The 17,754-nt window shown below is 39.3% G+C and overlaps 1 protein-coding gene across 5 annotated transcripts in view; it reads left to right on the top strand.

Annotated features, from left to right (window-relative positions):
* Nucleotides 1-17,754, top strand: part of BCL11A (BCL11 transcription factor A) — a 137,117-nt gene that overhangs the window by 5,539 nt on the left and 113,824 nt on the right. For all 5 annotated transcript variants that reach the window (XR_014691394.1, XR_014691395.1, XR_014691396.1 and 2 more), the window contains exon 2: nt 6,528-6,568. The gene's annotated coding sequence lies outside the window, so the exon portion shown is untranslated. The remainder of the gene's footprint in view (nt 1-6,527; nt 6,569-17,754) is intronic.

Raw genomic sequence — 17,754 nt, 5'->3', positions numbered from 1 at the left:
GCATTTCCTGTAGAGAACCTCAGCGTGTTGGTTTTGTAAAGACTTGACTTGAACTCCAGTGCCTTTCAAAGGTGGTATGCGTACAGAATCTTTGCCACTGCAGTTTACCTTTAAGTATTTCCCTAAGAGGAGGAAAGGTTTGTAAGAAATGGACTTATTTTAGAGGGGAAAAAAATAGTTTACAACAAAAGTGTTCTCTGCTAGCAAACGTGAAGAACACATTTTATATGGTAGGTGTTGGTGTAGAAAGTCTATTGGGTCACAATTAGTTGATGGGAAGGTATTGCCCACATTTGCAGACTGTGCCTTGGCTTTTCCTTTCTCTTTACCTGTAAAATGAAGGCAGTATGGTAATCCTTATCTTACAGGATTGCTGGGAGGTGTGAACTTGTGCTGTTTAACAAGTGTTTGATTTGAAAGGAAACTTCTCTAGAAGAATGTGCTATAGCTTGATCTACGAATAGCTTTAGAGAGCAGGAACAGTTATTTTTTTCCCCCTCAGTAGAAGAAGAGGGGGAACTTTCATCTTTGTGTTGTTCATTGCTTTATTTTATTTTGGGATGGGGGTGGGAACATAAGTCCTTAGACAGCTGATGTTGTGTAGCACCGGTATTTGTTCTAGTTCCTTTATAGTTCAAACGTGGCAGTGAGACTGTTCTTGGGCATTAAAGCCTGATGCTAATACCCCTGATGCACTCTCTCTTATCGTGTTGAGGAGTCTTCTTTGTCATGAATTCATTAGTTTCATGCAGAGATCGTATATAATTCTGATTACTGCTTGCAGGGAAACTTTAGAGAGAGGAATGGATACCGATAATTACTGAAACACCTCAATTCTGTGTGAGAATTGGGAGAAATTTTCCTGTCCGTTAACCTTGTAGTAACACCTTGCAGAAGTTGGCCCCTCCTCTGCCCACCTTTTTACACGGCAGCTTTATGTCAAACTTTGTGCAGAAACTTAGCATCTAACTTGTTTCCAAAAACTAGTCAATTTGATTGTGAACTCGAGCTTGTCAAAGGGAACTCTGAGGTGGCCTGCTTCATCTAGCTGCCTTCCTATGCCTGAGGAGACCAGGTTCCATTCTGCAGTCCAGGAAAACTGGCAAAGCCCTAGGGAGGTTGTATAGCTCTGCTTGTTTTTAACTGTCTTTAATCTTTCCCATTATTTGAAGGGAAATGACCAAAACCATAACACAATAAGTAATTCTGCTTTAATGCAAAACATTGATCTTTTAAATAATTATTCAGCAGCCATGCGGATGGGCAACACATAAAAATGTGTAGAATTGTGCTCTGGTGGAGACATGCTGCCTCATGGAGGTTTCCAAGGAAGATGCCATTTGTTCTGCTGTTTGGTCACAGCATCTTATTTTCCAGTGTCATGTATTCCCCCATTCCTTATACTGAAATGGGGAGAGACAAAATGAAATGTGAAGACATTCCTGATGTTCTCTATGTACTTGCTTCCATTCTGAGCATCCCATTTGATATTTTCTTACACTGGGCTGTTTTTCCTGAGTAATTATGGAGGGGCAACTGTCACCATATTACAGAAAGATGAAGAAGACGATAGCTTTGAAAAACTTAGTGGGATGTGAGTTGTGCTGTTTGGGCTTTTCCACTGCATTTATCTCTGCCTTTAGAGGAGGAAGTACCTAAAGTTCACTAAAACCTGCTGCCCTGCTCTCATGAAATAATATAACAGTAGCTGGAGAGGAGCTGGGGAAGAGGTCACCATGGGTGTAGCTAGAGCACACTTCTTTAAATGCTTTGTGTTTTTGGTGTCTGTACCTAGTCTGGTGCGTTATCTTTACTGTGCTTTCATCCACCCAATTTCTCCTAAGTAATATATTTTTTGTTTGTTTGTTTGTTGTTTTTTTTCTATTAACAATTCCATTTTTGGTCTGAAAGATTTCTCCATTTCTCTACTGTTTGCAACCATGTCATAAAAGGGAGGTGTTCACAGGGAAGATTCCTCTGAAAGTTTTGGGTGTACCATTACTGTTTTGTGAGATTATTCAAAATCGTTTCACTGGGAGTTTGTTAGAGAAGCCTTCTGTCTTTGAAGCACTGTTTTCACTAAGGAGCTCTTGTTTAATTGATAACTAGATATAGTAACCATTTTTGGGATGGCTCAGTACACTCTCCAATAATAAAACTCTAGTTTTTCATTTGTTGTACAAGAATATTTATTTCAGACATGAGACAACACTGATTTGTGCAAGACTGCTTCTCGTTATGCCCTCATCTGCCAAGCCTTGGGAATGTCTTATTGTAATGCGAAACTGTGTAGGAGATGGGCGCATGCCCAAAGTTGTGCTTGAACACGTGGCTTTAACATACTTTTCTGTATCACCTGTGAAAACAGCAAGCACTTAGCTTAGAGTCAAACAGCTCAAATCATATGTATCTTGATAAAGAAAATGATTCCGGTCACATCAATGTGGACATGAAAAAAAGTGTGGTTAAAAGATAGCTGAAAACAGCAAGTGAAAATATATATGCTCTGTCACTTGAGGTGGGGAAGTGAAGGGAACAGCTGTGGTCTCTAGATCTGCCAGGTGGTCCCCATCCGTGCAGCTACCCCTTTTGGTAACTAGCGTTTCCTTTCCTTGGTGGATGACCAACATGTTTGTTAATGTTTCTTGGGATTCTTGATTAATGCATATGAATAAACTCTACAGTTTGGGTAAATAAAATTTGTGATGATCTTAGCTATGGGTACTGTTAAGATGAACTTTTAGTCCATGAGTTGTCTTTCTAATGTCTGAGTTGGAGTTTGGTTGTCATATAACCTATTCATGTTTCAGGGTGTTGCTGCTGGACCAAATGATTCTTGTATAAATTGTAGGTACTCGTATGCAGAGGGGATTTAGTGGGTATAGAGCTTCCCGCATGTGCTGTGTGAAGTGGACTCTGCTGTGATTCTGCATTCTCTAATTTGACTTCTCCATGTGGTCCTACTGGCTATGCCGTGTAGTTTCCAGGTCACCTATCTGAAGAGCACAGCAGAAGCAGAGCTCAGCTCTGAATCTCAGGGCTGAGAGCCTCTAGCAGCAAAACTAGTGATCTTGCTGGCGTGAGGACTGTCCTCACCATGGCATCCATGTGGGTGCAACAGAATTTGTCAGCTGTGTAGTTTTACTTTTTATTTTAATTTCTACAGCTGCTTTGTGGAAGTAAAACTAAAAGTAAAACTTTTTTCTTTTTTTAGGCATAACGTGATTAGGAGTTTAGATGTTTGTGTAGTATGCGTTCTCCACCCCTAGTTAGTCATGGCTGGGGGAAGAACCTACTTGCCAAATATCCAACTTGTCATCATGCTGTGCAAATTTTGTTATCGTGAACTAGTATGAGGTATAATGTAAACTCCAAGTGAAGGGCTCTTCGAAAGGCTGGGTCTGACGTGATAAAATAAACACGTATCATGAACTGTTAACTTGCAGCTTGGCAATGCGGGGTTTATTTTTACCCATGTAGAAATCTTTGTTTTTCACTAAGCAAGAGGCTAACAGGTAGATTAATATACTTTCCTTAGACTGCAACTTCCTATCTTGGTACTTCCAACTAAATGTAGATTTATTCTATTCCTCTGTTTGTACCCTATCAGGGAGGCAAGTGGGAAGATAAAACTATTAATTATCTTCAACTACTTAAACTGAGAATAAATAGGTTTTCATATTGCAAGTTTCATACTGTACTGTAATTAACAGCCTTCATTCTGTGCTGCCATTGTGGAGTACAGAACTTGAAAAAGATTAGAAAAGAAGCCTTTCTACTATTCAATCTTTACCACCAGCACTGCAGCTTTCCAAAAAGTAGACGGTAGACTTTCAGTCTAGTGAATATTTCCTGGCTGGCAACAGATAAGCCTTCGTTTTCCTGGGAGAGCACAGACTGCAGGAAATACTGGTTGCATAGTCGCTAGTGGAATTTCTTTAAAATTGTCAAAATCATCTAGCCAGCTTTAAAAATAATGATAAGGAGAATCTAATTTCAGTGAAGCAGAGTTCATTCTTGATAAAGGTATTTCTAGAAACTAGTTCATTGTAACTGTAGAAATACCTAAATTCTCTAATCTTTTGTGGAGAATGAGAATAGGCTTTTCCGAGTTCTCAGTAAATCCCAGAGCTGATAGTGAATGCTAAACACACTGCATGTAGAAGGGAAGAGGCTCTTTGGAACCTGATTCCAGTAAAACATTCTCTAAATCAGAGTAATATCCTCACTGAGCTGCTTAATAATCAAAACAGTGGTCAGAGGAGTGTAGCAGTGAATGTCCTTGGAGGGGGGAGGAAGAGGCTGATGTGGGGTAAATTTTCTGAATCTTTCATCAAGTGATTATCGTCTTTGATCGCAGCTCTCCTTTAGGAAATAGGAAACAAAGCTAAATATGCCTCATAGCATTACACAAGAAGAAAATAACTTCTGTTCACACTGAAAAGGAGTAGAAACAATACATCCTGGCTGCTGTGCAGGCAACTTAAAAATCTGGATAACACAAGGAAGATGAAAGCTTGCTTTAAAGCTATCTTTATTATAAAAGATGTGTGAGGTGGATGTAGCTGAGAAAGTGAGCACCCTGCTTAAATTTGAACAGGGTTAGGTAGGAACCAAGTTTGGACTGAAACAATACAACTTGAACCTGAACTAGTTCCTCAGACTGTGTTGGAAAACTTGCTGCTTCTCCTTTAGCTTTTGACGAACACAAGGAAAAACAAAAAGTGGAATGATGGGAAAGATTTTCTTCCCAGGTGCTTTTTGTTTTTCAGGTAAAGGGATTTGTGCTTGTTTGGAGCAGTCTCTCCCTGTAAGTAGCAGGTTGTGATGTGTTTTAGGATGCTCATGAAGGAATTTGGGGAGAAATTTTAAAAATAGCAGTGTGAGCTAAGTCATCACATTAAAGTAAACCACAAGTTATAAAGCACAATGAGAAGGTATTTACAAACAGCTATTCAATTCCATAGTACTACAAAACAGTTTTCTGATTTTCCTGTTGCTAATTTTCCAGATCTCTTCATTTAAAAGTGATGAACTGGCTTCTCAGCTGGTGAAAATCTGTAATCAAAGTGGCATAGTTTAATTGGAGCTACCTTGAGTACCTTTGGCACTGAAGAGTACAATTTTTAAATTGGCAAGGCCTCTGTCACTAGTGAATGCCACTTGACGAAGTTCATGAAAACTTAGTTTGCAAACCATATTGTTCAAGAATGTTTTTCCCATTCTCTTCATGGAAGAGGGGAGAATATAATGTCAGTGTAGTCCCTTAAAATTTCTCAAGGAGCTGCATGGGTAGGTAGACATGCAATGACTTTATCCAAGGCAGTTCAGTTTTAATAGGGTGTATGTGGCCAAATACCCACACAGTTCTCTGAAAATATAGTAGCTGGATTGCCACAGGCTAGTGATGAGCTCTTCAAATGCAGTAACTCAGTAATGTTGGAGGAAACTTTTTTGATGGTTCAAAACCAAAACCGTAAATCATTTAAATTGTTCTTTACTCTTATGCAGGAAGAAGTCTTTTCATGATTAAGACTTCTCTTTTCAAGAGTAGGTTAAGATTTTTATGATCATCTTTCTGTAGCAGCTGGAAATTCATGTTAAACTTGCATAAATCTGGGTTGGCAAAATTAGCCCAAACAATAAGGTGAATGACTTGATACACTTCCTAGTCCCAAACATGGCGTGTCTGTGTTTTCGGGTCTTATTAATACCATGCCATCATTCTATGACCCTATCTGATTTTTCACTCCTGCTTGCTCTTTTCCTTCACTGGATCCAGGTGCTTGTTGTGCAGGTATAAAGTGACATGCATGTGTTTTTAAACTTAGTTGGTCAAGTAAAAAGAAAAAAAAAATCCCAGGTTTGACCTGAGTTTTCTGCTTAATTTATGACTTTAATCGTTATTCCATGCTGCTTGCTTAGTGTTTGTGGGCTTTAGCTGAATAAGGTATTTTGTGCTTGTCATAAAAATGTTGCATGTTGTTAATTAAATACCATGCAATCCAGTACCATAAGCACCTTTGACTCAGAGAAGGAGGTTACAATTTGATAATTGTGTTATTGTATAGGGTGACTCTGTACAAGTCTCGGGGTATATTCATCTTCACTTTCCATGATGACACAAGTGAAGGGACTTGTCTCTCCTCTGAACTAGAGAAACAGAATCCGTGAGAGTGAACTAGGGTCTAAAGCCCAGCATCCAGTCCATAGACCATGCTTATTCTCCGTTTGGAGGTGAGTGATTGAGATTGGCGTGCTCTGTGGCTGACTCGCCTAGCAGCTCTCTAAGCTTGTTTGTCACTAAGGCAAGTCCCTGAGGTCAGGAGAGAGACAAAGCCTCTGGTGCAAGCCTGTGCAGCTGTTCTGCTTCTTGTTCTGCTGTGATGTGGGCAAGGTTAACTGTAGCTGGTATCTAACCAGAGCCTTCTGCTGCATTATTTATACTGATCTGTTTTTCTCTCAGAAATACTTGTCTTGATATATTCTGTGATGTCATTTGATTTTCTTCTCCCTTTTTTTTTCAGGCAGAGATAATCACCCTCTGGAAGAGCTGGAAAATACACAAGTAAGCTTTTAATCTTTTGAGTTTTTTTCCTCCTCTGAGTCAGCTTTTGGAGGATGATGTCACTTGGCAACATTCATCTTTGAGCTAGAGAGCTCATGAAGACTAGCTTTTCAACATGGGATTGCTTAAATTGCTTAAGATCAGATGGTGACTCTTTTCAGAATTCTTGAAAACTTTCAAGGCATGTTTCAGGCTTCCCCACAGGCAATTCTGAAGTGAAAGCACATGCATGCAGTCTTGGCTTTCCATCAGCAGCAATACAAAAGCCTCAGTTTGAGTGAGAGTCTAGGAAAATACTTATTTGGGCTTTTTTTTGTTAGAACTTGTATAACTGGAGGCAGAAGAGTGGGAGGATCTATTTTTATTTGACCTTAATATCATGTTTTGGCAAGCATCTGCACAGTTGCATTGATTGTAGGTGATCAGGATTTATGTTGTACCTTCAGTTGTGTAAGAGAGCACAGAGCTTGCACAGATTAACCTGAGTAGACACATGCATCTCTTCGCATGTTTGCAAGATTGTTTTTTACCAAGCCTATAGTTTTTGTCTAAAGCTCTCCTATGGCAGATGCTCTTCGTTGCAAGTGTGCAGCTCTTCCTGGTTGGGGGGCGGGAAACAATTCTACGTGGTCTTTAAAAAGAGTAATGAACAGAGGATGAAATCTGCCTGCTGGGAACTGAGTATAATACTTGCCATCCGGAGTGTTGCTTTTTCTCGGGGAAAATACAACCTACTACTCCCTCTCCTGGCCTCATGGGGGAAATATATGGAATTGTCAAAAGGGGGCATTCTTGCCTTTTCAGGCAGGTGAAAAATAAGTCATAAAACCAAGTGTTATAGTTAAATCTGTCAATTAGGTAGAACAGAAATTGCTTAAGTTGACTAAGTCTTCAGCCAAAGCAAATATACCAGGTGGAATATTAAATATCAGAAGTGATTTGCAGGTTAATTTAATCTCCCCTTTTGTGGACAGATTTTTATCTATTTGACCAAAGGTTTACCTGAAGCTTTTAATTAATGAAAATGCCCATTGTACAGTGACACACTCAGTATGTATTAGAATAAAGAAAAACCTCAGTTGCAGTTCATCCTGATACAGGACAGTTGTTCATATATCCATGAAAATGTGACAAAGTCCTGCCAGCCTGGTATAGGGACTTACTACAAATGGTTTTGCAGCTTTTTCTGGCATATATGAAGTTGCCTAGTTGTAGTTGCAAACAACTCGTTTATTGGAAGAAAGTCTCTAAGGGATAAATCCTTTTGTATAGCCCATCTAGACATGCATCTGGAAAAATGTGAAATAACTGATGCCCTGGGCAAATCTCTTTTCACAGAAACTAACAAATCCAGGGCAAAGCAAACAGAAGCTTAAAACCAATGCCTTCCTCTGTGCTGAGATGTCAAGAAATATGCTCGCTTCTGAATTTGCCTGAGTATTTATGGATTAAACCTGTCAACAAGCAGGTTCAAACAGGTGCTGATAAATCCTGTTTAACTTATTTTTTACTTACTGGTATTTACAATAGTTATGTCCTAGTGAAGAAAATACTTGTTATGGTCTATATGATCAGCTACAGTTGTCTTACAAACATGGCAACTAATGTTCTACCATTAACATTATGGGTAAACGAGGTGAAAGGAGACATGAACTGCATTTTAAAAATCATGTCTGAAATTATATTGTTTTGCCTTGCACACTTCTTTCTCTTTGTGATTCAATTTATTAGCCTCAGTACCATATCCTAAAAAGGCCTCAATTTATTCAACTGAGTTTCTTATTTAAGTGCAATGCAGTGCTGGGGTAAAGATGTTTCCCAAACTGGAAGGTATGTTTGGAAGACAACCAGTGCAACAAATAGAGCAGGTGGTCAGATTTTTGAAGTATGTGGCTTTAGAGCAGCTGTAGAGATGACCATTAAATAGTCTAGCTTAAAAACAAACTCCATGAACTTTCTCCACTACCAGTCACCTTCTGTAGTATTATGCTGAAGGGAAGTGGCTGCAAGGTACTACCAGATACTACTTGGCAAATCTAGAAGTAATCGTTAAGCTGCAGAAGAATGAAAAGAGCTTACCATGAGAAAATTAAGTGGAATGGAAGAAAAGCATTGTCCTGAAGCACTTGCTTCTGAACTCCGCATACCTGCTTAGCCAGGGTGGGAGGTTAATTTGGAGTTAAATATTTGCATCAAATACTCACGCTTGCTATGCTTTAATTGCTACTGTAGGCATACTCCTGTAGACATTTGGGCCTGGGTACTTAAAGACTAAGTCAAAATAGAAAGGAGAAACAGAAAGAAAAGCTGGAGAAATCTGCTAGGTATAACAATTATTGTCAACACAGGTGAACCCTGCTGAAGTCTAATGCTTGTTCTCGAGGTTAATGAAGAATGCTTTATTTACGGCACCACATCTCACTGCAGTTTCACAGATTTTAATGTGCTTTTTCTCTAAGGACTGTCCTCTTTCTTTGTGCTCTGGTTTCAACAGCATTTTCTGTGTCACTAGAAACCAGTGAAGCTTTTAGCTGCACTTTTGAACAGTTCCACTATTACCAAGGATTCTGCTCTGAAAATGATGGTGAGCTTGAAACAGTACAGCTTTCTGTAATTATTTTATTGAGTTGTAGGTTGGTATCTCTGAAATGGTTTTGACCGCTTAAATTGGCTTTAAAGTTCTTGGGTACGTAGCTTACACGTGTATGTGCTGTGGCCCAGAGAGCTAAGCAGTTTAGTTACTTCAACTTCAGGTACAGAAAGAGTAGGGGGCTTGCACATAGTGTTTGTATAGATTCTTCTTGTACTTTGCATTGCTCAATGGCCAGACCCAATTCCAAAACATGAAGAGGAGGGAAGGAATTTGCTGTGGTTGTAGGGAGGTATTGATCATGCTGTAACCTAAGAGGGTAAAGGGCCATACAAATAACCAGGAATGATCATTTGCAAGATAGCACAAAGGTCTACATCCTTGAGCTCTGCTATCAATGATAAATTTGAACAATCAAAGCTATTTTGGTAAGACTCTAATTACACTGCAAAAGATCTGTGTTGTTCCAAACATTACTCAAAGATCCTGGGGGGAGGGGAAACATGACAGGTAAAAATGGTGATAAGAAACTGAAAAATATCTAAAGCTGCTGCTGGTTCACAGTGCTAAGAAGAATATCCCAGCAGCCGGTGGTTGTGGAAATGCAGAGCTCTGACTCCTGAGAGGAACAGACTTAGGCTGACGAGAAATAAGATGTAAATAATCTAATGGCATGTTATTCCTCCAGCCTGATTCAGTAAAGTGCTGCATTTAGGGACCACTCTTGTCCAGCTCATGTTTAACTAAATGGATTTGTGAGGACTCAGATTATTTCGTGCTACTGGCCCTTTAGTTAATTTCATTATGAAGTTGTCAGGATTGCAGTTGTTTGTTTTTATATCAACGCAATGTTCTGTCTTATCTGGATGAGGTACAATTATAATTTCTGTAATAGTATTAATGAATCCATTGCCCAGTTTTACAGAACTGGGTACACAGCACTCTAGTATCTTCCTGTTTTAACTTTGGCCAGCAATAATCTGCTTTAGACTTTTCAGCTCTTACGATAATTGCAAGGTCCCAAAAGAAGCTTCAGAGGCTTGCTTCTTATTTGTCCTAATTAATGCCTCTTTGGGCAATACAAAGGGTAATTTTTTCTCAGCAGTGTAACGGACTCCAGTTAAGTAAGAATCAGCAAGAGGTTTGGATACTAAATTGAACTTTATTCTGTACTGAGTTAAAATTTAGTATCAAAACTATCAAGCTCTGCGTACCAATCTAGCTGAATTTTCACACTGGTGGTTGGATGTGTTTCACATGAAACTACACTCCTGTAGACTTTGGTCTCATCTAAAAGGGAGAATAAAACCAAAACTGTTCAGAGGGAAAACTCAAAGTCAACAGACTTTGAGTTTGTACCTGCGATGATGTAGTGCAAAACTGTTTTAGGAGAATCAAGAGAAACTAGGCTGATCTGTTCTTCAAACTCCCCCACAGAAACTACTCATCTACTGCCACCCAGATGGTTAACATAAGCCGAAATTTCCTGGTCAAGCCTCTACTTATCTTAGAGATAGGAGCAAAACTCCAAAGGATTGCTAGCATTTGGGAAAACACAAGCCAGTTCTGGAATTCTTGGCTTGGCTTCAGGTATTAGTGCAAATCTTGTATTACATAAGACATGAAGCTGGGAAGTGCTTTTAGAGTTGTAGAGCAATGGGTGGCAAGAAAAAGTAAACCAGAGCAGAATGATAAATAATGTGTTAGTCTCTGAAAGAAGAGGTGTCATCCTATTCCTGACACTTAGACTGTCAAGAAGATATTTTACTGATTTGACTTTGTGCTGAAAAACACAGAACAGTTACTTAGTAAGTGGTTTTATAGGGAATCACACCCATGTTACAATAAACTGAGCTTGAAGATAATATATCTTTTATGCTTTTACACTTTTTGGATGATATCTGTGAAAAATTATCTAGCGAAGGTTAGCAAACTGTCCTGGTGGCCATTTTCTCATGACCCTTGAGTGATAAAGCGTACTATCTTGGATCATGATGTGTTGTCAAACAACAGGTTTGCCTGTCTGGCCAACAAAAAGTAATTGAGGAATGTTATGGTTTTACAAGCCATGTTTCACCAAATTTGTAGCTTTTTGAGCTGTTAGATCTGAACAAAATAGGTCAAAGCTGACAGGAACAGGGTGTCTCTAATTTTTCTTCAGCTTTTGACTACTTGTGTGCATGTGCCTATGCCTATAAGCAGCATACAGAAAGTACATAATTCTGGAAGCATTGCTGTTATAATTTCACTTACAAGACTAAAATTCCAAACTTGGGTTTATATAGCACAGTATTTCAGTGATTCTAAGAATCTGTATCTTGAATTCCAGATCTGCATGAATTTAAACATGCAATTTGATAAGCTTCTGTAAGTGGGAAATTAGGAAATCCCTACCAGCTGGAACTACTTAATAGCAGAAGCTTTGTTGACCCTAGGTTAGCTGTCCACAAGCCATTTCTTTCTGTAGGTGTGGGGCCAAGATATGGAGAAGCAAAATTGCCTCTCTTGCTCTACTTCTCACCCCAACACTTCAGCAGCAGTCTCATCCGCTGTGCCCACATCGTGTCCTGAAATGCATGAGTAACTCATGCATGGGGGGGGAGCACAGAAACCCACCCAACCCAAAACAAACTGTTCTCTAAAAAAAAAAATACTCCCAGGCTTCAGGGCAGCAGTATCTGTGCATGTAAATCCTTATGGCTGCGTGTCCCTGAAGCTGCTCAATATCCACGGTCTCTGTGACTAGCCTGGTGATTCTTTTCTTAGCTTCATGTTCAGATACCTTCATCCTCATGAAGTGTCTTATCTTGCCACTTTGAATCTGTACAAGCCTAATAAAAAAGGTGCAGCAAGGTTTAAAATCTAAGACTGGATGCTTTACATCCATTACTTTTCCAGGCTAGCTATCTCCAGAAAGAGGAAACAAAGAAAAAAGGCTGCTTTGGCTACAGAAGACTTGCTCAAACCCCTGTAGGGGAAGAGATTAAATGGTGGCAGCATACACAAAAGATAAGTGTTCCTTTGAAAAAGCTTTGTATGTGGTACTGTACTAACTAGTATAGTGTGCAAGATGCTCCTTTTTGAATTACACTCTGGTCTTAGGTTTTAGGGCTTGACTCGGAATTGTAGGCAAGGAGGGGAGAGGTGAGACTTGATGAACTGCCACTTCTCTGTACCATAGGAGAATGGATCTGAGAAGCAAGTTCTTCAGGAACTCTACTTTTTTTGTCCTTTCTCCTGTGTGCTCCACTGGGGCTGGATACGCATATTTACTCGCTTTGAAGGGTATTCTTTAGCCCAGTTTCTTTTCTTACAGGGTACAGAGGCCACCACTAGGAAACAGCCTGCGATGCCATACCGGTGGTCAAAGCAAAGCTGGTTAGTCAGAACTTTCTGTGAAAAGAGTTCTCATGTTTTCTCCCAAAGATTGGTTTCCACTGATGGATTTCTGTGGGAAGCCTTTTTTTCTCTAGAAAAAGATATTTAGGAAACTTTTCTGATGTATTTGTAACATGCTGACCGGAAAGCAAACCTTGCATTAGTGAAATGTATCAGCTAGGAAGACAAGGGGCAGTGTATGCTCTGAAACCTGTGTGTAGCTGTTTCAGGCTAACAATTCGATAAATAGACTTCATTGTAACCTGACAACAGCACAGGCACTGAGAATCCTCTGCTTCCATGTACTAGAGAAAGCAAAGGTGTAGCTATTTGTGCTACAGCAGTACAGTATTTTGTGATCAAATACAAGGGGAAAAATGCGTTGATTTGAGAAGTTGGATGAACTGGAAGACTAAGGTGAGAACTTGTTTTTTTTCAGGTTACACGTTTTGTAACTGTAGTTACACAGCTGAGATGAGACTGGTGTTCAATATGCATAAAACGGTAGGAAAAGAGTTAAATGATCTGGAAAAATTAGGAAAGATGGAACTAGTGTGGGAACCAAATGCTTCTCTATGAAGTGTCTGAAACTCCTTGGTACAGACTTGGTGTAAATATGTTAAGGGCAAATGAAGCAATTATAACATCAGGAATTATGAACCGAGATGCCAAAGTAAATGAAGTGCTTAAATATATGCAAGAAATATTGTTATATTAGCAGTGGTCTTCAGAAAAGCACGTAATGGGATGAAGCAGCTTTGTAAAAGAAAGTATCTGTGGGAGAAACACTTGTAAGGGGAAAATCTTAAGCTTATATCATTATTTTATTGTGAAGTGAAATACTTTGTTTTATTGTGTTAGGGAAAGACATTTTTCTGCTTATATTTGATACTAGGAAAATATTTCTAAAGGATAATTACATACATTTTCCCCAGCCTTCAGTTATTATGCATTTGGGGGGGGGGGGGGGGTACAAAACTAAAAGCATGCAAAACTAACCAACTGAAAGTAATTCAGGGATTTACTAGCATATAGCTTTGCCCTAAGGCAGATCAATTTCACCTGTGCTACTCAAGGCAGAAGTTTGTCTGGCTTCCCTTTAAAGCCCATTATGATAATGACTGTCTTCCTGTGTTCATCTGTTGGTGTGCTTAAATCTTCCTGATACATAGGAGTCTAATGCCATTATTTCTTGTCCTCCCTGAGTAACCTTTGCAAAAGCCCTTCACATAGAAGAAGACTGTCCCCTTAGATGGGCTTTGATTCAGTTTCACAATGCAGCTTTGCTAGAGACAATTGGGAATAGCCCAAGTGACAAATAAAATGTGGGAAAGACAAGATGATACTCAGAGCTGAATCCAACTGCCACTGCAGAAACACCCACACTGTTTGCTTCTCATATCTTTCCTTTCCCATGTGAGAGTCTTTCCTTTGAAATATTCCCTTACAGGGCAGGAATAATTTTCTGGCTTTGCATTGCTGCTGTTCTTAAAGGGTACACACAGCTTCCTCAGCATTATTATTTCCCTCAAATCTTGTAGCAGGTGGCTTTTTGCTGTGGTCCGTATTGGGCAGCATAAATTCTGTGTCTTTCCTGTCTGTGTTACTGAAAGGAGGGACTAGAGAAGTTGTTTCATGAACTACTCTGTCAAATAGCCTGAGAGACACCTAGCCTCCCATAAGACTTTGCACATTTGAATCTCATCTATCAAAGGGAAGTCTGTATTTTCTAGGATGCCACAATTTGTGGAAATGAATGAGCTTAATTAAGCTCATGGGAAGCTCTCAGAAATGGCTAGAGATAAATATCAAATGGGGTCAACACACTGTCATGAGACTTTTGGCTTGTTACTGGATGTTCTCATCCCTTTGGGATGGCCTAGAGGGCAAGGACTTCTGAGAAGATTGGGGTCGGCCATGATTAAAGCTATATTTAGAAACTTTTTTAATTGCATAGACTTCAGGCACATTAGAGCTGGCTGATTTCTTTTTGATGGAACAGTTTTCTGTTAGAAAATGTAGTTTAGTGGAAATCAGAATGTTTCATGGGACTATGTCAATCTGACTATAGCTTTTGACAGGAGGAAGAGAAAATGAACTCATTTTTCAGTGTTTTAGTAATGAGTCATTTGGACAATGTACCTTAATGAACTATTTGACACGTTTCCTTGTTTTGAGTTTAAACATGAAAGCTATCATCCTAATTTGTAAAGACAAAAGATCAAGTACATAGTATTTAGTACTATCAAATTTTTTAGTAAATAAGATATTTAAGTGGAGCAGTTTGTTAGCCAGATTTTTTTCTAGAACGTGTAACTGTTGGAGATGACAAATTAAAATGAGCTTGAGGGACACTTAACCTTGGCAGAATAAAAACAAATCCTGATATAAATCAAACCTATGAGTAAACAGTATTGCTCATTCCTATGACTCTGGAAAGAAACGTCAGCCCGGATCTTCCTACCGGCTGCGTAGAAGCATTAGAAAGTACCTACTGACCACAAGGTAACCAACGTGGCAATTGAAGAGGCCTGGAAAAAGACGATGTAGAAGCAAGGAGACTGGATGAAATGATCTGGAAAACCAGCCTCAGGGAGAACCTGATCTGCTGTTCTTGTTGGATGTCATGACATGAGGAAGTGACCATTGGCAAAAGCAATATATTTTTAGGATACACCCAGGACCTTTTTTTTTTTTTTTTTTTAAATATGGATAAATTCTATCAAGAAATTCTTCTTGAGTAAAAACAACATTGAAGGGCAGTGAGGTGCAGGCCAGCTTCACCAAAGCATGAAAAACAACTGGCAGAGGAACGTGGTGCTGGCAGCAGTTGAAGGAAAAGAGAGAAGCCCCTTGGGCCCTGGAACTTCAGGGCAGCTGTGGCTCTGCAGAGAATAATGTGTCGGTCTAATCCTAGATGCTCACTAAATGTTATTGTGACTAGTTTCAACAGAAGCTATAATGGAGCCTTACTGGTAGAGTCTGCACTGTCTCCAGGCTTTGGATTAAATTTGATGGTTGTCTCAAAGGATGCAGATACATTCACTTCCAAGAAAAGGAGAGCAGTCTTCTGCACCTAGATAAGTGCAATGGTTGTCAAAAGTGGAATAAAAGCTCTCCTCGTATCAGTGTGTGCCTGAGTATTTATGTACGGGTGTTCTGAGCCTGCATTGCCTCGTTCAAAGTACCAGCTGCATGAGGCCTTCTGTTTCATGTCAGGTACCTGCTTTGCATGGCTGCCAAACTCTGCAGCTAAATTATTAGCTTCTTTTCAAAGAAAGGTGTTTAATTCCTCCACTTGCATCCTGCCTGTTGTCTCTTCTCAAGGGGGCAGTGAGAAGTGTTCATTGGGGTGATAGTTTTGGCTCCCAAATTGACTGTTGCCACCTTCCAGCTCTGCTGGGGACAGGTGACTGGCAGCACATCTATTTGTGCCTGCTCTCACTGAGGAGAGGAGGGTGCTTGCTGCCTCTCGGTTTTGAGATCATTTTAGATGGTAGGTGAATTGCTTAAGTCCAAGGACCAAACAACTAGTTCATGATTATAACACTGGCAGCGTGGTTAGAAAAGGAAAGTGAAAACTCAAGATGAGAATATATCTCCCACTTAATCTCTTATTGTAGCTTATTCTTGGGATTTCCCTGGAGGTATTTGTAACAAAGAGCTAAGAATCTGCCTGCTAGTGCTGTTTCTGAAGAAGAATTCCACTTTGAGGTTTGCGATACCTAGTTTGCTTGGAAAGTGGGTGGCTGCTTTTGAAGTCTGAAGTCTATATTGTGCTATCAACACTTGTTTTGTGGTCTTGATTCTAGCTAGTCACTGTAGGGTGTGTGTAATAATGTAGTATACACAGGCTTCCTTGGAAGTAGATGTTATTGTAAGGGTAACTCTGCAGAGTGAGTATTTCTTCCTTTCTTCTTCCAGAAAATCAACCGCATTGCACTTACAAATTTAGAGTTGAACATTCTGTAAGTTAACTCTCAAAAGAGATTTTTAGTGTTAAGGCTTATTTGGGAGTTTCCTTCCCTCAGCAGCATGATTGCATTGTATTCGTGGCTTGAGCATTTTCATTCATCAATGCTGGCAAGATACCTATCAAGAATGATTTGGGCGCTACAGAGTTATAAGTTCTCCAGTCTCTAGATCACACGTTATAGTAATGGCCATAAAATTAATAGCACTGAGATGAAATACTTAGTTGGCTTGTTCACCATTTTCAAAATTATTTTCTTTTGTGAAATGTATTATGTTCTAGTAACTTGTCCTTTCTGAAGTGTGCTGTAAATGTGAACAAGATCCAGTCCTAGAGCTCACCCCCAACAAGTAGCATGCATCAGTTATGCATGTAGGCATGTCAGCAATGGTAGGTTGCCAGATCTGTTATTTCTGTTTGTGAATTTACATCTCAGGTTGTGCTCCCACTTTTCTGAGTGGTTCCAAGTTAGCAATCTTGCCTGTACTGCTGCAACCAGGAGACTGATGGAGCTTTGGCAAATATTTCCTATTTCCTCTTGGTAATACAGTTCCTGCATCTCGCTGAGGAGCAGAACCATAGTTTGGACCCACAAGTTAAAATTCTTAAGTGATACTGTTGGTGGAGAATTAAAAAAAAAAAAAAAAAAAAAAAAAAAGCATTATATTGGCATGTAGGAGTTTTTCCTTAGTACATATTTCACATTAAAAATGTATAGGAAAATGATACGATATGATTTAATGTATGTGCTGCATCCCATCTTAGGGGATGAATATGTCATTCCATATGCTGTAGCTAAACATAAATGAACTGTTATTAATGATTGCCATAATGTTTTCTAGCAGTTAGCTGGCTGTGATTCTAGGAATTTTTTTTCCACTGTGTTTTGAAGGGTTAGGTTATTTAAACTTACTATCAAATAGAATCAGATCAAAGTGAGCTAATTTTTCTTAAACACTAATCATTTTAAGGCTATTGAACTAAATATAGAGGCAGTTCATTAAATCATTAAAACAGCCTGCAATAATGCTCACAAAGTCATTATAGTGCTATTCCCCAGCCAGAGAGGTGGTGTTGCCTTAAGCACAGTTTAATCAAATTAGATGGTGGGCTATGTCCTGGGGTTTCTCCTATTGATATTCATTAAAAATACATGATTTATCACTAATCTCTGTAAGGTATATCCTCCTTCTCCAAATGAATTTTGTAAATGTCAGGGGGAAGAAAACAGAATAGTTTATTGTT

Source organism: Aythya ferina (genome assembly GCF_964211825.1).
Source record: "Aythya ferina genome assembly, chromosome: 3".
NCBI lineage: Eukaryota > Metazoa > Chordata > Aves > Anseriformes > Anatidae > Aythya > Aythya ferina.
This window is presented reverse-complemented; position numbering and strand designations above follow the sequence as displayed.